General features: G+C 38.4%; 1 protein-coding gene across 1 annotated transcript in view; it reads right to left on the reverse strand.

Annotated features, from left to right (window-relative positions):
• NCALD (neurocalcin delta) overlaps nucleotides 1-21,830 on the reverse strand; it is a 478,271-nt gene that overhangs the window by 235,285 nt on the left and 221,156 nt on the right. Inside the window, exon 3 of the mRNA XM_030937324.1 lies at nucleotides 19,926-19,975. The gene's annotated coding sequence lies outside the window, so the exon portion shown is untranslated. The remainder of the gene's footprint in view (nucleotides 1-19,925; nucleotides 19,976-21,830) is intronic.

The raw sequence follows: 21,830 nt of genomic DNA on the forward strand, positions 1-21,830 counted from the left end.
CACAGCATGTATCCCCTCCTGAGGCAGCAACACTCTTGGAAGCAGAAACTAGGCTTCATGAGACACCAAACTTCCTGAACCTTGATCCTGGACTTCCCAGCCTCCAAAATGGTGAGAGATAAATTTCTATTAATTATAAATTACCCAGTCTCAGGTATTTAGTTATAGCAGTACAGACAGACTGAGACATCCAGAGAAACTTTTGCACACTTTCCCAGAAGACATGTACAAACATGTCTTTTTCGAAACAGCAAAAAGCTAGATTTAACACAAATGTCCATCAACAGGAGAACAAAGAAATAACTTAAGTGATAGTCATTAAATGGAATATTAGATAACACGGAATATTGATAAACCACAGCAGCATGCAATAGCTTGGGTACACCTTAGAAACATAACGAATGAAAGAAAGCAAGTAACAGCCAACCACATAGAAATGGTATCTTTTTCACATATAAATAAGCCCAAGAATACCAAGAACGAACAATATTTGTGTTGAGGCAAACCCATATGGAATTTTCTTTTACAGTTCCATATTATTTTATCACACATGTACATCCATGTTACCATCACTACAATCAAGATACGGAAGTGTTCCATCACCACACAGAACTCCATTCTACTACCATTTTACAGTTATACTCACCCCCTGGGCCCCCATTCCTCATCTTTGACAATCACTAATCTGTTCTCCATCTTTATAATTTTGTCATTCCTATAATATTAATAAATAGAATCATATAGTATGTGATCTTTGGATATTGTTTTTTTTTTCACTCAGCATAATGTCCTTTAAATTCATCTAAGTTGTTGCATGTATCAGTGGTGTTTGTTCCTTTTCATTGCTGAGTAGTATTCCATAGTATGACAGTACTACAGCCTGCTTAACCACTCACCTATTGTAGGACATTTTGTTTGTTTCCAGTGTTGGGCTATTAAAAATAAAGCTGCTAGGAACAATTATGTACAGACTTTGAGGAGATAAATTTTCATTTATCTGGAATAAGTGTCCAGGAGAGTGATTCTGGGTCACATAGTAAATGTATGTTTAGTTTTAAAGAAACCACCAAACTATTTTCCAGAGTGACTCTAGCATTTTATCCTCCAGCATTGTATGGTAATTCCATTTTTTTGCATCCTCACCAGCATTTGACATTGATATGGTTTGACTGTGTCCTACCCCAAATCTCAACTAGAATTGTAGTTCCCGTAATTTCCACACGTCGTAGGAGAGACCAGGTGGAAATAATCGAATCACAGGGGAGGTTCCCCCAACCAGTTCTCATGATAATGAATGAGTTCTCACAAGATATGATGGTTTTATCAGGGGCTTCCCCTTTCACTGAGCACACATTCTTCTCCTCAATGCCACCATTTGAAGAAGGACATGTTTGTTTCCCCTTCCACCATGATTGTAAGTTTCCTGAAGCCTCCCCAGTCATGCTGAACTGTGGATCAATTAAACCTCTTTCCTTTATAAATTGCCCAGTCTTGGGTATGTCTTTATTAGCAGTGTGAGAACAGACTAATACAGGCATTACCACTATTTTTATTTTAGCTGTTCTAATAGGTGTGTGGTGCTGTCTCATCATGGCATTCATTTGCATTTTCCCAGTAGCTAGGGATGCTGAACATCTTTTCATGAGCTTATTTGCCATCTAAATATTGTTTACAATAAGATATCTCTTTTTGCCCATTCCCTCATTGGATTTTTGTTTTTGTAAAAAGTTGTTGAGTTTGGAGTTCTTTAGTCTAATCTAGGTATGTGTTTTGCAAATATTTTCTCCTAGTCTATAGCTTGTCTTTTCATCCTTCTAACAGAGTTCCTCATAGAACAAACATTTTAAATATGGATGAAGTCCAATTTGTTGATTTTTTTTTCTTTTATAGATCATGCTGTCGATATCATGTTCAGGAATTCTTCAACAGTCCATAGGGATTTAAGATTTTCTGGTATGTTTTCTTTTACAAGTTTTCTAGTTTTATGTTTTATTTTAAGTGTATGATCCATTTTGAGTTGCTTTTTAAGTTTTGGGGTGTCATATATGTGACTATTTTCAGGTTCTCTGTTCTGTCCTATGTATCAATCTTTTTGCTAATTCCACACAGTCTTGACTATGGTAGCTATACTAATTTTGAAATTAGGTTCAGTGATTTCTCCTACTTTATTTTTCTTTTTTGAAATTATTTTAGACATTCTAGTTGCTTTTCATATAGATTTTAGAATAATCTTGTATATGTCTCCAAAATGCTTGTTGGGATTTTTATAAGAATTTCATTAAACCTGAATCTGAATATCATTTTGGGGAGAATTGACATCTTTACTAAGTTGACTCTTCCAATCCACAAACACAAATCCAATCCACACTTCTCTACTATTTAGATACTTTTTGATTGCTTCTATTGGCATTTTGTAGTTTTCAGCATATAAATCCCATAAATGTTTCGTTAGATATATACATATGTAGTCCATATGTTTTTGAGAGATTGTAAATGATATTGTATAATTAATTTTGATATTCATGTGTACATTGATAGTATATAAAAGTACAATTGATTTTGATATGTTTATCTTACATCCTGCAACCTAACTAATCTCATTTATTAGTTCTAGGATGTTTTTTCTTTATAGATTAAATTGAATTTTTCTAGTAGACAATCATGTCGCCTGCAAATAGGAATGGTTTTATTTCTTCCTTTCTGATTTGTTTCGCTTTTATTTGCTCTTCTTACTTTATTGCACCATGTCAAACTTTCAGTACTATATTGAATCGGAGTGGTGAGAGCAGTCATCCTTACCTGATCTTATGGAGAAGGAATTCAGTCTTTTACTATTAAATACAATGTTAGCTATAGGTTTTTCATAGACATTCTTTATCAATTTGAGGGAGATTTCTTCTATTTTTATTTCTCTGAGAGTTTTTGCCATGAATGTTGTTTAATTTTGTCAAATGGGTTTCTGTACATCAATTAGTATGATTGTGATTTTTTTCTTTAGACTGTTTATATAGTGAATCACATTGAGGATTTTCAAATATTGAACCATTCTTCTATTCCTAGAATAAACCACCCTTGGTTATGGCATATAATTACATTTATATATTACTGAACACTATTTACCAGTATTTTTAGGATTCTCACATCTATCTTTATAAGAGTAGTCTTTATTTTTCTTTTATTGTGATTTTTCTAGTTTTGGTATCAAAATAATATCAGTTTCATAAAATGAATTGGGAAATACTTCCTCATCTTTTATTTTCTAGAAGAGGTTGTAGAGAATTGGTATTAATTATTTTATAAATGTTTTATGAAATTTTCTAGAGAAACCATCTGGACCTGGAACTTTCTGTTTTGGGAGTTTCTAAATTACTAATTCAATTTCCTCAGTTACAAGACTATCAAAATTATCTATTTTATATTGTATGAATTGTGGTAGTTTGTGCTTTCTGGAAAATTGCTTCATTTCATATAAGTTGTCAAACTTAAATGTGTAGTTATTTGTAGAATGTCCTTATTATTCTCTTTGATGTCTGCAGGTCTGTAGTGATGTCCCCTTTTTAATTCCAGACACTGGCAATATATGTCTTCTTTCTTTTTTCTTTGTCAGTGTTGCTGAAGTTTTATCAATTTTCTTTTCAAAGAACTAGCTTTTTGTTTATTTTCTTTATTGTTTTTCTCCTTGTAGTTTTATTAATTTCTGCTTTTATCTTTATTATATCCTTTCTTATGCTTACTTTGGGTTTATTTGGCTCTTTCTTTTTCTAGTTTCTTAAAAAACCAGTTTCTTCAGATAGGAGCTCAGATTATCAATTTGAGACCTTCCTCTTTTCAAATGTAAGCATTGTATTAGTGCTATAAATTTTCCTCTCAGAACTGCTTTAGCTGAGTCACGTGAATTTTGATGTTGTATTTTCATTTTCATTCACTTTAATGTATTTTTTATTTTTTTGAAACTTCCTTTTTGACCTACAGATTCTATTTGAAAGTTTGTTGTTTATTTCCAACTGTTTGGAGATTTTCCTGCCAACTTTCTGCTAGGGATATCTAGTCTGATTTGATTATAGCCAGAGAATACATTTTGTATAATTTCAATTCTTTTAAATTTGTTGAGGTTTGTTTTATGGTTTATGGTATATTTTGGTATACATTTTGTTAGTCAATTCTTCTGTTGTTGGGTGGATTGTATAAATGTAAATTAGATCTAGTTGGTTGATAATGTTATGGTCTTCTCTATGTTTGCTGATTTTCTGTCCAGTTGTTCTATCAGTTATTGAGAGAGGTGTGTTGAGGTTTTTAACTCTCATTGTGAATTTGCCTATTTCGTTTCTCTATTCTATCAGTTTTGTTTCACATATTTTGCAGCTCACATTTTTGGGTATATATTTAGGGTTTGCATGCAAAATATGTATGTTTGCTATGTCTTTCTGATAAATTGGCCCTTTTATCTTTATATAATGTCCCTCTCTGTCCTTGGTAATTTTCTTTTCTCTAAAGTCTTCTTTAACATTACTATAGCTATTCCTGCTTTTTAAAAAATTAATATTTACATTAAAAGATTTCATTAAAAGATTTTTTTCATTCTGTAATTTTTATCCTCCTATATTGTTATATCTGACAGGAGTTTCCTATAAACAGCATATAGTTGGTTTTTTTTTTAATCCATTATGTCAATCGTCTTTCATTTGTGTATTTTGGCCACTTATAGTTAATGTAATTATTGATATACTTGGGCTAATAGCTACCATTTTTGTTGTTTCCTGTTCATCCTGTTTGTTCTCTACTTTTTTTCCTTCATTTTTATTTTCTAGACTTATTGTGGGTATTTAGGACTTTTTAAGAATTCCATTTTTATTTATCTATAGTGTTTTTAGGTATATCTCTTTGTCTTGCTTTTTCAATGCTTGCTCTCCTTATTACAATAAATATATACAACTTACCAGAGTCTATTGGTAGAATTCTTACCTCCCTTTACATTCCTTTACCCTTCCTCATTTACAAAATAATTTTCTTAAATATTTATCTATGTACATCAAGAACTACATCAGATAGTGCTATCTTTTGCTTTAACCAGGAAATATAATTTAGAAAAGAGGAGAAGGAAAGTTTATTGCACTTACCTCATTTTTATTCTTTGTATTATTCTTATCTCTTTTTTTTTTTTTTTTTTTTTTTTTGAGATGGAGTCTCACACTTGTTGCCCAGGGTGGAGTGCAATGGCGCGATCTCGGCTCACTGCAACCTCAGCCTCCTAGGTTCAAGTGATTCTCCTGCCTCAGCCTCCCGAGTAGCTGGGATTACCAGCATGCACCATCACACCCAGCTAAGTTTTGTATTTTTAGTAGACATGGGGTATCACCATATTGGCCAGGTTGGTCTCGAACTCCTGACCTCAAGTGATCCACCCACCTCAGCCTCTCAAAGTGCTGGGCTTACAGGCATGAGCCACTGTACCCACCCTATTATCTTCTCTTGATGACACACGTTAGGTAATTTTTATATTCCCATAGATCCCTGCCATTTTTTTCTTCAGTCTATTTGATCTATTGCTAAGATAAGGTAATTTCTACTATTCTATTTACAAGCTCACCAATTCTTTCCTCTGTCCACTCACTCCATTCTCATGTTAGCCCATCCATTGAGGGTTTTTCTTGTTTTTTTTTTACTTCATTCATTACATTTTCCTAGAAATTGGAAAAAATAGTGAAGTAAGAAAAGAATGCAAAAAGGAAGCCAATACGTTTTTTGAAGTAGTAAAAGGAAACAACTTCTTTCCGTTTCCTAAGAAACGAATACATTCATGGGTTGGCCAGGGGTCCAGTAACCATGCAGGCTATTGTGACTCATATTTGGACTGGTCCTGCTCCTTTCAACAGTCCTCTGTTAGAACATGCCCTAGAGCTCCCCTACAGAGCAATGTGGCTGCTCTGGGCAAGGCTGCCTCCAGGTGACTGGACCCACAGCCGAGGCAGGAACAAGCAGTGTTGCAGCATTAGGCCGTAGCTTATCAGAGTGCTGCAGAGCTTTCCTCCTCTGGCCTTTTTTTTTTTTTTTTTTTTTTTTTTTTTTGAGGTGGAGTCTCGCTCTGTCGCCCGGACTGGAGTGCAGTGGCCGGATCTCAGCTCACTGCAAGCTCCGCCTCCCGGGTTTACGCCATTCTCCTGCCTCAGCCTCCCGAGTAGCTGGGACTACAGGCGCCCGCCACCTCGTCCTCTGGCCTTTTCAAAGCCAGCCCTACTCATCTTACTCTCAACCTTCAGCTCCCTCAAATCCCTGACTGATTACATGGCTTTTTATACTTTTCTCTCCCCCAGCATGTGCTTCCTCCTAATTTCTGCTTTCTGCTTGCTTACCTGGCCTCTGACCCATTTTTGCTTGCGTTATGACATTGTGCACATGTGTGGATTCCCTGACCCAGCTCTTCGACCAGGGCCCTTAACCTAACTACACACCACCTAGACATTCTAATGGTTTCACTTTCACCAACAACTGCGTTGCTCTCCAAGGCTAACGGAGTGAAGACCTTTCTTTCTTCTCTGCAAGGCAGGGGTGGAGAAGATCGATTTTAAAGGCCTACAGCCTCTACTCTCCAGGACATATTTCTGTGAGGTCACCAGCTGCTTCTTACGTGTGCTCCTTCCATCCCAAGCCCAGCACGTAGAGGCAGGAAAAGAAATGAGTGGGCAGACAAATCAACACTGAAAGGCTTGGTAAATACTAACAGCAAATACTAAAAATAACTACACCGCAGTGGTTTACTTTTAGGAATTTTTTTTTTTTTTTTCGATGGAGTCTCACTCTGTCACCAGGCTGGAGTGAGTGGCATGATCTCAGCTCACTGCAACCTCCGCCTCTCGGGTTCAAGTGATTCTCCTGCCTCAGCCTCCCGAGTAGCTGGGACTACAAGCATGTGCCACCACGCCCAGCTAATTTTTTTATTTTTAGTAGAGACGGGGTTTCACCATGTTGGCCAGGATGGTCTCGATATCTTGATCTCATGATCCGCCCACCTTGGCCTCCCAACGTGCTGGAATTACAGGAGTGAGCCATCACACCCAGGCTATGTTTAGGAATTTCATTTGTGCTTTTGCGTTGGGGCGAGAGCGAGGGAGAGAATGAGGACTGTAGAGAAGTTGGAAATGTTGCTGTTCTCTGGAGATGGAGCTACTGAAGACTTTCCCTGGTTAGACAGCACTCCTCCACCTCCTCCCTGAAACACCACTCTCTCAGCCTTCCCAGGTTTCCTTAGCTCTGCAAATGACTCCTCCCTGTGCCACAAAAGTATCCCTGCTCTTACCAGCAGAGAGGAAAAGTGGCTAAGAGATTGCAGGCTGTTTTGTTCCTCAGTCTCATCCTCTCCCATTTGCATGATAGCCTGGCTGCCTTTTCATCTCAGCTTCTAAAAGACAGAAGGGTGACTGGGGTTAGTGTGTGTCTCCTGTATATCTGTGAGTCCCTTGTATGCTGGGTGTGACATGGCAGAGCCATTAACCCCACATGACACAATCTGCAGACACAGATTCCAGACTAGGAATCCCACACATTCCCCAAAATGCCCACTGTTGTGCTTCTGTAGGACTAGGGATGAGCATAAATGGCCTTGATCCTTTTAAGGCCAGGGTCTCCTGGCTGAATAAAATGAAGGACAGTAAGCCTGTTCAATCCTGTTTCTGTTATTTTCCCTTCCCTGGTGAGTAATTCAGCTATGCTGTGAATCGATAGGGATCTCTGGAGCTGGAAGAAGACACAAAATGAGGGAAATAAATTGCTTCCAGTTGGATGAATTATAAGCACCTTTGAGCTCCTCATCATATCTATCCTGTGCAATCAGCAAAGGAGTATTTTGAGCCTGAGTTTCCACCCCCCTCCACTCCCCTAATCCCTCCTTCATATCATGCACTCTCTAGCACAGTCTGACAGCAAAAAGAAACAAAAGGCCTTCCTTCCCTACTTTCAAAATCACCACATCTTTTCCCATCTCCCCTCTTCCTTCCTTCATGACTCCAATGAAGAGGGAGCATCCTTCATGGAAAGGTTAATCCCTCCGTTTATATCCTGCTCTCCCCTCCAGCATCACCCACATCTCACTCCATCCCTTCACCACCAGCCCTCTTACATCTTCAGGATAACACCTCTCTGGGCTCCTTCCCCAAAGCTGGAAAACAGCCTTGGCCTCTGTGATTCTGTAAGCCTTCCTTCTATTTTATTACCCTTTACAATTCTATCTCTCTCCTCTTCTCCATCATGCATCCCAAAAGAAGGATCTAACTGATTATTTTCATCATTCTTCCTATATTTACTCAATCTATTGCAGCCAGACCTCTGTCTGCTTCCTGCAAGGTCCCTAACTGATTCCCAGGTTGCCAAACGCAACAGCTTTGAGCTTTCTGTTCTACCCTTCTGAAACCCACTCTGTCCTTTGATTTTCTGATAGTGCAACATCCTGGTGCTCCTGGGACCTATCTATCCATTCCTAGACTCTTCCAGTTTCCTTCTCTTTTGCCCATTCCATAAATAAGAGTAATCCCCACAATCAAAGGTGGCCACATTTAGCAAAAAAAGATATAGAAAACCCAATTAAATTTAAATTTCAGATCAATAATGAAAAATTTTTATATTGCATGGAACATTCTTACACTAAAACTTTATTCTTTGTTGATCTAAAATTCAGTGTTAATGTTAACTGAGCTCCCTATTTTTTAATCTGACAATCCTACCATAGTTGTTTCTTCAGAGCTCATCTCCATTCTCTAACTTCTTCCCTTGTTGATGTTTTCTATGCCCATGGCTTCTACGATTATCTTTTCTCAGATAACTTCCCAATCTTTATCTCTAGCACCAATCTCTCTCCTCTCCACTTCTCTCTCTCTCTCTCTCTCTCTCTCTCTTCTCTTCTCTTCTCTTTTCCCCGGGGGTATTTTTTGACCCCTCCACTTGCTTTTCTATCTGGACTCTCTATTTCTTCCCTTCTCCAGCCTCCCAATCACTTCAACTCCAAATTCAGGAGGCCGACCTCAGCAAGTGGCTGAGCACTTATTGGTTTTACCCTAACCAACTTTCTCTCAGATGTATCTTTCCTTCCATTTCCATGGATGCCACTGACTTGAGGTCTCTGCCATTTCTGTAAGTCTACAAACCATCCCACACTGTTTACATTGCCTTCTGACTAGTCCCCCAACTTCTACTTATAACCACCCTCTACCCCTCCACACACCACCACTCAATTAACATCCTAATTAAAGTGCAGATGTGGCCATGCCACTCCCTTGATCAAGGAAGCTTCTGACTGGCTACTGGTTAAAGTTGAAGCTCCCTAGCCAGGATCCAGAACCTTCAATGAGCCTTTTTTCTCTTCTTCTCTCCCTGTGGTCTCCTCTATGCACCCCAAATTCAAGGAGCATCAGAATATGATTCCAGGGCCTCCCTATCTTTATTTGCTGACACTCAGACTTAGATGTAGACTACTTTGAAGGAGACTCATACGGTTTCTGCATAAATAGATGCTCCATAAATGCTTGCTGAATTAGTGAAGTAAGTCAATTTGAAATTGACCACATTAACAGAATGAAGTAATTAAATCCATGAATCATTTATGTGATTCATTTATGCAAATGAATGCAGTTTTTCACAAACTCATTGTTTGCTTACCATCAATTATGGGTGATGTCAAGTTCATGTAAGTATCTAATATCTCTACGATCTCAAATCACAGCTGGGCCCTGATGGAACTCCACAGGGCAGAGACAGACACAGACCACACCTGCTGCTTCTCTCAATTTACTTTTTGAACTCTAATCCCTCCCCCATTTACCTCACTTCTTACAGATAATTCTTTGTAAACATCCTTGAATTTTCTGATATATAATCTCCAAACAACTGGAAGTTCTAAATCACTGCCAAAACCACATTCTGATCCAAGAACATCCGGGTGCTTTAATAACCTAGATCAGAAGCTTGCAACCTCTTTCTGCAATAGGCCACATGGTAAATATTTTTGGCTTTGCATACCGTACGGTCTCTGGTTGCAATGACTCAACTCTGCCATTGAAGCACAGAAATGGCCATGGTTGACACAAAAACAAATGAGTGGGCCTGTGTGCCTATAAAAGTTTACCTGCAAAGCAACCAGCCAGGATGCCAGCCATTGTTTGCTGACCCCAGCCTAAACCAAGCTTCTGATGAATGATTTACTTAGTTCTCCTTCCAAACTATACCTTTCATTGCAGTCACTTGATTGGGAAAAACATCAGAATTTCAGTTGGTGTAGTCTTTTCATGAGATCATAGTTAAACTAAACTCAGGACTACAGAGTTGGTCAAGAGAAAATAAGCAGTGGATATCTGAAGGCCGCTTTGGGACTTTCCTCCTCGCCTAGTGGACGTCACCCCAGGGCAAGGGCATGGAGAGGCCAGATAGGTGAGCAGTCCGCTTTTAGGCGCAAGATTTAAGGTGGTGTCACAAAAGCATAAATCTACATAAGTAACATTTTAATGCAATGTTTTAAAGAAAATCAAAATAAATGAAGACATTCATGATGAATAAAGTATCAACATTTTAAATTAAGACAGGATCGCTATTACTGATTTCTTCTTTTGCCCTGGGTTCCAATGTGACTCTGCACAGCATGGTTATTGATCCTATCTTTATTTAAAACGTTGATCTTTTGTCCATCATGGATGCTTTGCATTCAATTTTTTAAAAACATTGTGCTAAGTGCTATTTATTTTGATTATGGAGTTTTTGTCACCTTCTAATTTTGCACAAAAGCAAATGTCCTACTCACCTTCTCTAGTCTCAGCCCTGCAACAACCTCGTCATCATCGTCAACATCTATGCCCATTTAGGAGAATTATAGGCAGCTGTTTAATGTTACCTTTGCACTAGATCTTTCCTCTTGGCTACTTTGATGCCATTTTCACTTATTTGGATCCACTCCATATGCAGGTAAATTTGAAACATGTAGAAACTCTTGTGCCATACTCTCTAGAGCCACTTCTTAAAGGATATGTTAAAGAGAGACATAATATGTTAAAGAGAGACAATAAAATATGAGTTTTATTAAATTTTATTATTTTATTTTATTAAATAATTTAATAAATGGTATTATTTTATTAACTATTTCATTAAATACTTTTTAAAATTCCTACTAAGTGCCACTGTTGGCTGACCCCAGCCTAAACCAAGCTTCTGATGAATGATTTACTTAGTTTTCCTTCCAAAGGGTGACTGGGGTTAGTAAGTGCCTAGTGGCACTTAGTATATTTTATTAAACTCCTACTAAGTGCCTAGAAGTAAAGGACTTTGTATCCATCATTTCATTTAATTACGACAGCCCGCAGAGGGGACGGGACAGGAGGCAATAGAACATTATTTCCAACCCAGTGCTAGGGAGAAGATGGCAAGTGCTCCACTTTGGAAAGAAATTACATTTCATGCTTCTCCAGGCAACTTCCAAGGAGTCATCAGCCCATGTGAGAAGCACGTCTGGTATTATATCTCTGTAACAAGATGCACAGCAGGCACTTTCAAGCATTTAAAATACTTGAATGTGCAAAGTTTCACAGTTGGTCACAAGTTCATAATAGCTATGTGCCTCTTTTATTGGGGAGATGCCATGCCATGTTGGGATTCCACAAGGCAGCAGGGCTCCCCCATTCTTTAAAATAGAGCAGCTCAAAAAACTCCTCTGGCAATTTTAACTACACAAGAATAGAAAACACCCCAGGCAGAGTGTGAGAGACCAATCTTGTAAACAGCAGGACAGTAAGGTGTAAACAAGAATGGAAAGAAAATACACAGCCTTTTAAGAAATCGTTGCTTTTGACAAGGACAATAAGATAGGAATAAATTCAGCCCCGAATAGCATGGAAAAACAAAAGCTCAGAGAAGTGTTAAATCACATGCCAGGTGGCTGCAGGAATTTGCAATGATCCATTCCAATCTGCCAACCCGTCCCTTTTGGCATCCGGCTTGATTTTACACAGGCTCTTCTTCCAGTTTTATGTGCTTGGGAGTTTTGAGGGGAGGGTGTTGTTTGGTTTTCTTTCTCAACAAGCAGCAAACCCAGCATTTTCAAGACTGTTGCAACTTTCCTAAGTCACATATTTTTTCTTCCTCTGACCCCACAAACAATGTTGTTTTGGAGAACCACAAACCACAATATTTCCATCTTTCATTTCACGGAACCATGTTCTTGCCTGCAGTAAAAATATGTTCACATCCTTGTACTAAGTCTTAGTAAATGCATCATATGATCACTGGTGTTGTTAGAAGATTTCATGCAATAAAACTCCTGTATCTTCTACCCTTTCAATAATTCTACCAGTTATTAAGCACTGAGCATGTACTCATACTCATGACCTGAAGATAACAGGAATGAACTGTCAGATCCCTGCTTGGAGGACCACATAGTCCAACGGAGGAGACAGACTTAGAAATAAACAGCTACAATAAGGAAGGAAGCTACCTTTATCCCTCGAGCTGGAGAGTGATAATGTGCATGGGTTTATTAAACAAAAATTTAAAGAAGGTCATTATTTTGGATTAGGCTCCTGCACTAGGCCCCAACAGACCAGACCAAATCAAAATGGAGTCACTTGTGCTAAGTGCCACATCATCAAACTGAACTTTGAAATGGGCCAGTTTTCCAAAAATCAAGAGATTCATAGCAACCAATCAGAAGAGGCCCAGTTTACCTGAGCCAGCATAATAAAGAATTCTCCTCTGTTTTAACTCTATAAGGAAAGTGATCTTTTTCAAGGTGGTCTTTGAAGTGACTGGTCTGCTTTTTGTTCCCTGTTTCTGCTTTCTTCAGCCTTTTACTGCCTATAAGCCCCCTCCTGTTGAGCCCATCAGAGCACCCATTCTATTTTATAGAATGAGATGGTGCCTGAGTCTAAAATCACAAATAAAAGCCAATTCAATTTTTCAACTAAATTTATTGTAATTTTGTCTTTTGACAGGTTCCACTCATACTTTTCAGCACTCCTCAGCAGGTTGCTTCCAAGAATTGATCAAAGGATGAAGTATCCACCCTGTGCAGGCACAGATACTGGACAACACTCAGTGCTTCCCATGAACCAAAGAAATGTCCTCCTGTGAAGCCCTCCAGCCTCCTGCACCTTCATCACTGCCTTGCTCCATACTCCTGTTCTCAGCCTCAGACTTCCACACTGCCTTGCTCAAGCTTATTGATGGCACAAGTGTCATGCTACTTACTATGTACCAAAAATTGCATATAATTATCTCATATACTATCTCATATAATTATCTCATTGAATTTTCATAACCACCTCAGAACAGGCTTTGTTATCCCAGTGTTATTGATAAAGAAAATTAGCCTCTGAAATTTTCAGAAACTTGCCCAAGGTTAAACAGCTAGTATAGAGAAACTGAGGCAAGAACCCAGGATTATGTGATTAGAACACCTCTTAAACAGTACATTCATCTTTCTCTATAGGCATGTTTAGTGTAATGCCCCTGCTAGGTTATTTACATTTTAAGAACAGAGATCGACATTTCCGGTTTTTAATAGTTCCTAGACAGGGTAGACCCATAGCAAGCAAAGTATGCATCTACCTATGTGATGTGATTTAAGGGAGGCTGGACAAGGATGGGTTAATCATGTCTCCACCATTGCCTATCATGGTGCCTAGAATTTCACCATTGGGAGGGCATTATTTTGGGCCTGGAGTCTTTCTAGTCTTCAGGATCACTCTCTGAGAACATGATTGCCCTAGGAGGGGCAATCCTATACTGAGACCTCAGTGAGGATAAAGATGTCAGAGAATGAGACACAGGAGAAATGCCCAGAAAGGAGCGTAGGGCCTCTGAGATGGGAAAAGTGGTCCTGAGAAGAGGATGGGAGGTTCTAGGACAGGTGTGGAAGTTTTGCTTGGCTGGCCCCACCTCTGTGGCCCTGAGCACAGGGCAGGGCAAATGGAAGGTATGTAAGTTTTTACTTGACTTGAGGAAACAGTGTTTTGATCCGATGTGAGAGGAGGAGGTATGAGGGATGGTGGCAGGTGGGCATCAAGTGCTGAGGTCACCAAGTACTGTGATGGCATAAAAGACAAGAAGGCAGGGACCTTGCCCTCCAAGAGCTTACAGTGTCTGGCGAGAAAAAGTATCAATAGCAAACAATGGGGAAATAAGACAGGGATGACCAAATACAGAATACATATGTAATAGGAAATCCCAGGAAAGGAGAGCTCAGAATGAGAGGAGGTAATTTCGGGGACCCAGGGCCCCAAGAATAGCACCAAATAAAGAGAAATAACAAATGAGTTGGTGAATGTTTGTCTTCCCAGATTGCCACAGCCACGTGCTACCTAGGCACTCCCTAACAAGGAAGCCCAATGCGGATTTAACCACTGTAATACAGAAAGGATGCTAGGATGGTCTAGAAACAAAATGGAAAGACAGATACAATGTACAAAGATACTATTTATAAAATGCATTACTTCAGAATAAACCCAGCTCTTGTGACAAGAAGATCTAGTGGTTGTTCTATTCACATAATAAATAGACCCAGAATTTTGGTAAAAGGTGCGTGTACCAGATTTATATATTAAGATACATGGCAAATATACCTGATAAAACCACTAAGCAAACCTAAATCCCTGGTGAAGCTCAGTTAAAACCATGAGAAAGAGCTTTGATGACCACTACAGGCCAATGACCTTGAGAAATCCTAAGACTTTCCATGAATTTAGCCCTGATCAAGAATCGTTTTGCTCTGTGACCTTCCAGCTAAAGATAAATGCACTTGCTCTGAGCTTTCACTGAATGCCTCCTTCACAAACAGGAAAGGTTACTTCTATTTACTCTAATCTACTTCCTATTTTCAAAAAAGACCCCTTTATTTAATTCATACAAAGAAAACAACCCCAGGGAGGAAAGAAGGAAGCAGGTAAGCTCTGACCTTTATGTGCTAAATGAGTTATTTTACCAATAGCTACAGGTGATCATGTTCTCACAATGCTGAATAACAATCCTTTGTACCCCTTGGCATAAGAGGAACCAATAGCTACAACCTCAGGCTTATTGTGAACGAGTAGAAAAAAGAAAAATACAGTCATGTAGAGACTTGAAAAAAAAAAAAAAAAAAAAAGAGAGAGAAGGGGAGAAGGAGGCCACAAGAAATCCTTCCTCTTGTGAATTTCTTTTTTTCTTTTTTATTTTTTTGAGCCAGAGTCTGACTCTGCCGCCCAGGCTGGAGTACAATGGCACGATCTCGGCTCACTGCAACCTCTGCCTCCTAGGTTCAAGTGATCCTCCCACTTCAAGCTCCCTAGTACCTGGGACTTCAGGCATACGCCACCATGCCTGGCTAATTTTTGTATTTTCAGTAGAGACGGGGTTTTGCCATGTTGGCCAGGCTGGTCTCGAATTCCTGACCACAAGTGATCCGCCACCTCGGCCTCCCAAAGTGCTGGGATTACAGGTATGAGCCATGGCACCTAGCCCCTCTTGTGAGTTTATTAATTGAATGATTGAATATATATTTCCTTTTCATTTCATCTTGGCTACTAATGAGCTGCGTATCCACAGGTTACCTGCTTTCTTCATGGTGGCTGCATATCTGAGACAAAAATCGCAAAGGTTTCTGCTTCAGTCCCCTAAGAGGTTTGTAGTAACCTCTCTGGATATTCATAGACACAGTGATGACATGATCCAAACCCACAATTAGACACAAGGTCTAATAAGGGTTCTTGTGCTTTATTTCCAGATGCAAGCAGAAACTTGCACTTCAGATACCTAAATAGAAGGATTTCTGAGACAGTTTAGTGTTCTAAAGAACAATCAGGAAAAATAAATATTTTTGAGGTCCTAAAAATCTGGGTGGTGATTACAATGCTGGAGCCAAATGGCCATGCCAGTATTTTTGTAATTCATATTTTATAAGAAAAGGATTCAGAACTCATAAAAAGAAACTAGTAGGGCCGGGCACGGTGGCTCACACCTGTAATTCCAGCACTTTGGGAGGCCGAGGCGGGCGGATCACGAGGTCAGGAGATCGAGACCATCCTGGCTAAAACGGTGAAACCCTGTCTCTACTAAAAAATACAAAAAATTAGCTGGGTGCGGTGGCGGGCGCCTGTAGTCCCAGCTACACGGGAGGCTGAGGCAGGAAAATGGCGTGAACTTGGGAGGCGGAGCTTGCAGTGAGCCGAGATCGTGCCACTGCACTCCAGCCTGGGCAATAGAGCGAGATTCCATCTCAAAAAAAAAAAAAGAAACTAGTGAAAATAATTATTGAATACATTTAAAATATGAAATTTACAAACATCATGTAAAATATTAAAAAAAACTAAACAGTATCATTGTATTAATTATTGGCAAGCAGAATTTAAAAATATAAGCATTAAAAAACTAAACAGTCTCAAAAAAAAAAAAATTAAGTCATGAAAAGTTGAAAATGAGATCATGTTATTTGAACTTTCATAAAATGAGTTATTAAGGTGCATAGACATTGTTGCTATGGAGTTAAGAACATATTTTTGTGCAAATTTCCTCACTAAAAAAGAGAAAGTATTAGTCAGGGAAATGATGATGTATTTATGAGCTGTCTCCAAATCTTTTTCTCCGACTCCTTCATCTTCAGATAATCCTAATTCTCACTTGATAACTTTGAGGAGTATTTAGAAGTATTTTTTAACAACTCTGTTGGGGAGAAGAGGTGAAATCTATTTATTTACCTCGAACTATAGTTTGCTTGAAAGCAAGAAGCAAGCATTTCTGATTTGCCTCTCCTTTGGTTTGCTCACCTGTGGTGGAATCCCAACGCCCAGCCGCATGCATCTGTTTTGTAACTCTCATACTGTAGTGGACACACCCTCAGGTGATCCCCACTGAGTCATGTCTTATGTAATCCCCTCCCACAGAGTGCAGGCACAACCTGTGACTTGCTTTTTAGCAAATGGAATACGGCATAGTCAATGCTTTCATTGAATACTTCACTGCCTTGATGTCTTAGCAGGCTGCAATGGGAGTTTCTCCTGCAGAGGTTGAAGGCATAAGCTGTCATGTTGTGACAAGCCTGTGAGATGCCACGTGGGAAGAAGCTGTGGGCGATTCCTAGGACATGAGAGTGACCCAGGTGACTGCCAGAAATAAAGTGGGAACCTCAGTCCTACAATCTCAGCTGGATTCTGCCAACAGCTACGTGAGCTTAGAAGAAAAAAACCCAAGCTCCAGACAAGAACACAGCACAGTCAAGACCTTGATGACACCTTTCCAAGACCCTAAGCAGAGGCCCAAGCTGTACTTAGACTCCTGACCCCAAGAAGACGGAGCATAACAAATACACATTGTTTTAAGTCACTATATTTGTGGCAATTTGTTATGTAGCAATATACAACCAACACATGTCATAATCCACTTTGCACTCAAATAACAGCCATTCTTGAAAAAAAGCTCTGTTTTGCCAATTATTATTTTCTTCCTGCTGTTGAGGATAACAGAAATATAGCAGAATGCTTTATACGTGTGTATACCTTTATTCAAGTCAAAACTTGAATGCAGAATATCATTCTCCATCAGTGAGTCTTGAAACACAAATGAATTGGATTCAACATTTTTCAAAATATCAAAATACTTTCATTTTGGTACTTAAAAATTGGAAGGTATACCCCTAAACCAGTTTTTTTGTTTGTTTTCATTTTTGTTGTTTTTGGTTTTGGTGTGTTTACTTAACTGTTTTGTTTTGTTTTGAGACAGAGTTTCGCTCTTGTTGCCCAAGCTGGAGTGCAATGGTGTGATCTCGGTTCACCACAACCTCCGCCTCCTGGATTCAAGCAATTCTCCTGCCTTAGCCTCCTGAGTAACTGGAATTACAGGCATGCGCCACCATGCCCAGCTAATTTTGTATTTTTAGTAGAGATGGGGCTTCTCCATGTTGGTCAGGCTGGTCTCGAACTCCCAACCTCACGTGATCCACCTGCCTCAGCCTCCCGAAGTGCTGGGATTACAGGCGTGAGCCACTGTGCCTGGCCTACTTAAGTGTTTTTTTAAATAAATGTTTTATTTTCAAACAGTTTTAGATTTACAGAATTATAAAGATAATACAGAAAGTTCTTGTATACCCCATACTCAGTTTTCCCAAATATTAACATCTTACGTTAGCATGGTACATTTATCATATTTAATGAACCAATGTTGATACATTATTGTTAACTAAACTCCATACTTTAGTCAAATTTTCTTAGTTTTTACCTAATGTCCTGTTTTTGGTCCAGGATCCCACATTACATTGAGTCATCATCTCTCCTTAGGCTTCTCTTGATTGTGACTATCTCTCAGACTTCAGTTGTTTCTGATGACCTTCACAGCTTTGAGGGGTACTGGTCAGATATTTTGTAGCATGTCACTCTATTAGAATTTGCCTTATGCTTTTCTCATGATTAGACTTAGATCAAGTATTTTGGAGAGGAAGATCACAAAGGCAAAGTGCTCTTCTCATCACATCATGTCAAGGGTACCTACTACCAGTGTGACCTGCCACTGCTGATGTTAACCTTCATCACCTGGCTTGAGATAGCGTTTGCTCCGGTTTCTCCATTGTGAAGTTACTTTTCCCCCTCCCTTTCTTTACTATACTCTTTGAAAGAAAGTCATTCTGTGCAGCCCCCAGGGAGGGTTATGCTTTACCCCCTGAAAGGCAGAGTATCTTACATACATTATTTGGAATTCTTCCACACTATCTTCATTTATTTATTCAATCATGTATTTACATCAGTATAGATATGTATTTTGTACTTTAAGTGATATCCTAATTCTAACTTTCTTTGCTTGAATTTTCCATCTTTGGACATTGAAAGTACTTTTGATTGGGTCCTGTATTCTTTTCACATACAACCATCATTGTGGATTTTTATTTTGTGCACTCCTTTACTTTATAGCACTACAAGATGCTCCAGGCTCATCTTCTATATTTTCTGTCACAGTCTTAAATCAGCCATTTCTCCAAGGAATCCTGGTTCATTTCATTGGAAAATAGTATTAGAAACCAAGGTATGGGAAATAGGTATGTATTGTTTGCTTCCAGACCAAACCAGTTTTTCAATCTCTAAATATGGGATCTTGGAATGTCCCTACATTCTTAATTTATTTTAACGTATTTGACAAACATTTTTGCAGTGATTACCATGTGCCAGGCACTGTTTTAAGCACTTTGAAAATATTAACTCATTTAATCTTCGTAATAACCTCCTAACAACAAGATAGGTGGTATTAGTCCCATTTTGTGGATGAAAAAACCAAGAAACAGAGACATTTGGATATGTTCCATAGTCACCCAGATAGTAACCGACAGAGCTGAAACTGAACTCAAGTATCTGGATCCAGATTTGGAGCTAACCACATTGGAGTTAGATTTGGAGCTAACTCCTACATTGCCTCGCAGTGGTGAGGACTTTGCAGAGCTGTCACACAAATTGATGAATTAATTCACCCACATGTTCATTCTCTAATACAAATCTGTTATGTTCCCATTAGGTGACAGACTATCTGATATCTGTTAATTGGTGCTTAATGCCATTTGAGATACCTCTTGGAATATGACCCAATTTAACATAAAGGAGGAGGCTATTGTAATGTGCCCCTTGAGGAGACTCTGGCAGCTGCCTGGGATGAAGATGTTACGTAAAAACTACTCCACTCAGTGGCTGCAAATATACTTTATTATGCTATAAGTAATATTCAAAGGTGATAGGCAGGCAGTACCTTATTTACTTTGTTTCTATTTATTTATCATTTCCATAAATTTTTTAAAGGGTCTTTAGTATCTTTTATATATATGAAACTCCCATTCATTATGCTACTATTCTTGATAAAACATTTGAACAGAATGGTCTCTTGTGAAAACCACTGAACAAAACTGAGATTTCTATTTACAGCTAAGAAGAAAATTTTAAATGTACACTTACTTTCTGACTGTCACCAATGAGTGGTCCCAGGAGACCAAAGTTGAGATAATCTGAAAGAAAACATGCAAAACAATAATGGTGAATGCAAATGTCTTTAAGAGATCTTTGTCCTGAGGTCATTATCCCACCTATTTTAATGGCAGAACACTGGGAGACTGATGTCCCATGACATGGTTTATTACTTGTTAATAATGTGTTTTGGAAAAGAGAGTGCAGGTTGGGGTGGATGTGAGGTTCAGCAAAATGGACTCCCTGAGAAAAGAAAGCAGAGACTGAAACAATGGGGAACCTGGAATGGACTTCTTGTTAATATTTATAACTCCTTGGAAGAGGATATGAGAGTTAAGTGAAGGAATACTCAAGAATGTGGGCCTTCGTTTTCAGTTCAGAGCAAGCACCAGATGAGCTGCCTTCTAGACATATCAAAGTTTAGGGATATCCAAAAAAGAATTATCCCACCAAATTAAGCTTCATAAAGGAAGGTTAAATAAATAAAATATTTAAATAAAATATTAAATAAAATATTTAAACAAAATATTTTCCAGACAAGCAAGTGCTAAGGGAATTCATTACCACTAGATCAGCCTTATGAGAGATCCTTAAGGGAGTTCTAAACATGGAAACAAAAGAATGATACTTGCTACCACAAAAGCACTGTTAAGTACATAGCCCACAGACTCTATAAAACAACTACAAAATAGAAACTACAAAGCAACCAGCTAACAACTTATGATAGGATCAAAACCTTACATATCACTATTACTTGAATGCAAATGGTTTAAATGCTTGCACTTAAAAGGCACAGAATGGCAAACTGGATAAAAGAATGAGGCCCAATTGTCTGCTGTCTTCAAGAGACCCATAGGCTCAAAGTAAAGGGTTGGAGAAAGATTTACCATGCAAACAGAAAACAAAACAAAACAAAAAGCAGGAGTTGCTGTTCTTTTATCAGATAAAACAGATTTTAAACCAACAACAGTGAAAAAGGACAAAGAAGGGCATTATATAACAATAAAAAGTTCAATTAAACAAGAAGACTTAACTATCCTAAATATATATGCACCCAACATCAGAGCGCCCAGATTCATAAAACAAGTACTTCTAGACCTACAAAAAGACTCACACAGTCACACAATAATAGTAGGGAGCTTTAATACCCCATTGACAGATCATCAAGGCAGAAAACTAATAAAGAATTTCTGGACTTAAATTTGACACTTGACCAATAAGAACTAACAGATATCTACAGAATACTCCATCCATCAAGTATAGAATATATATTCTTCTCACCTGCACATGAAACATACTCTATGATTAACCATGTGCTCAACTGTAAAGCAAGTCTCAATAAATTCAAAAATATCAAAATCATACCAACCATACTCTCAGACTATAGTGCAATAAAAATAGAAATAAACTCCAAGATCTCTCAAAATTGCAAAATTACATGAAAATTAAACAACTTGCTTCTGAGTGGCTTTCAGTAAACAACAAAATTAAGGCAGACATCAAGAAATTCTTTGAAATAAATGAAAGCAGAGATACAATATACCAATATCACTGGGATGCTGCAAAAGCAGAGGAAAGTTATAGCACTAAATGCCTACCTCAAAAATTTAAAAAGATCTCAAATTAGCAGTCTAACATTAAACCTAGAGGATCTAGAAAAACAAGAGCAAAGTAACCCCAAAGCTAGCAGAAGAAAATACATAAAATCAGAGCAGAAATGAACAAAGTTGAGACCCAAAAATTCATATGAAGAAGCAACAAAACTAAAAGTTGGTTCTTTGAAAGGATAAACAAGATTGATAGACAAGTAGCTAGATTAACGACGAAAAAAAGAGAAGATACAAATAAGCACGGTCACAAATGACAAAGGTGATATTGCAATGAATCCCACAGAAA

Source organism: Rhinopithecus roxellana, chromosome 9 (assembly GCF_007565055.1).
Source record: "Rhinopithecus roxellana isolate Shanxi Qingling chromosome 9, ASM756505v1, whole genome shotgun sequence".
NCBI classification, from domain to species: domain Eukaryota; kingdom Metazoa; phylum Chordata; class Mammalia; order Primates; family Cercopithecidae; genus Rhinopithecus; species Rhinopithecus roxellana.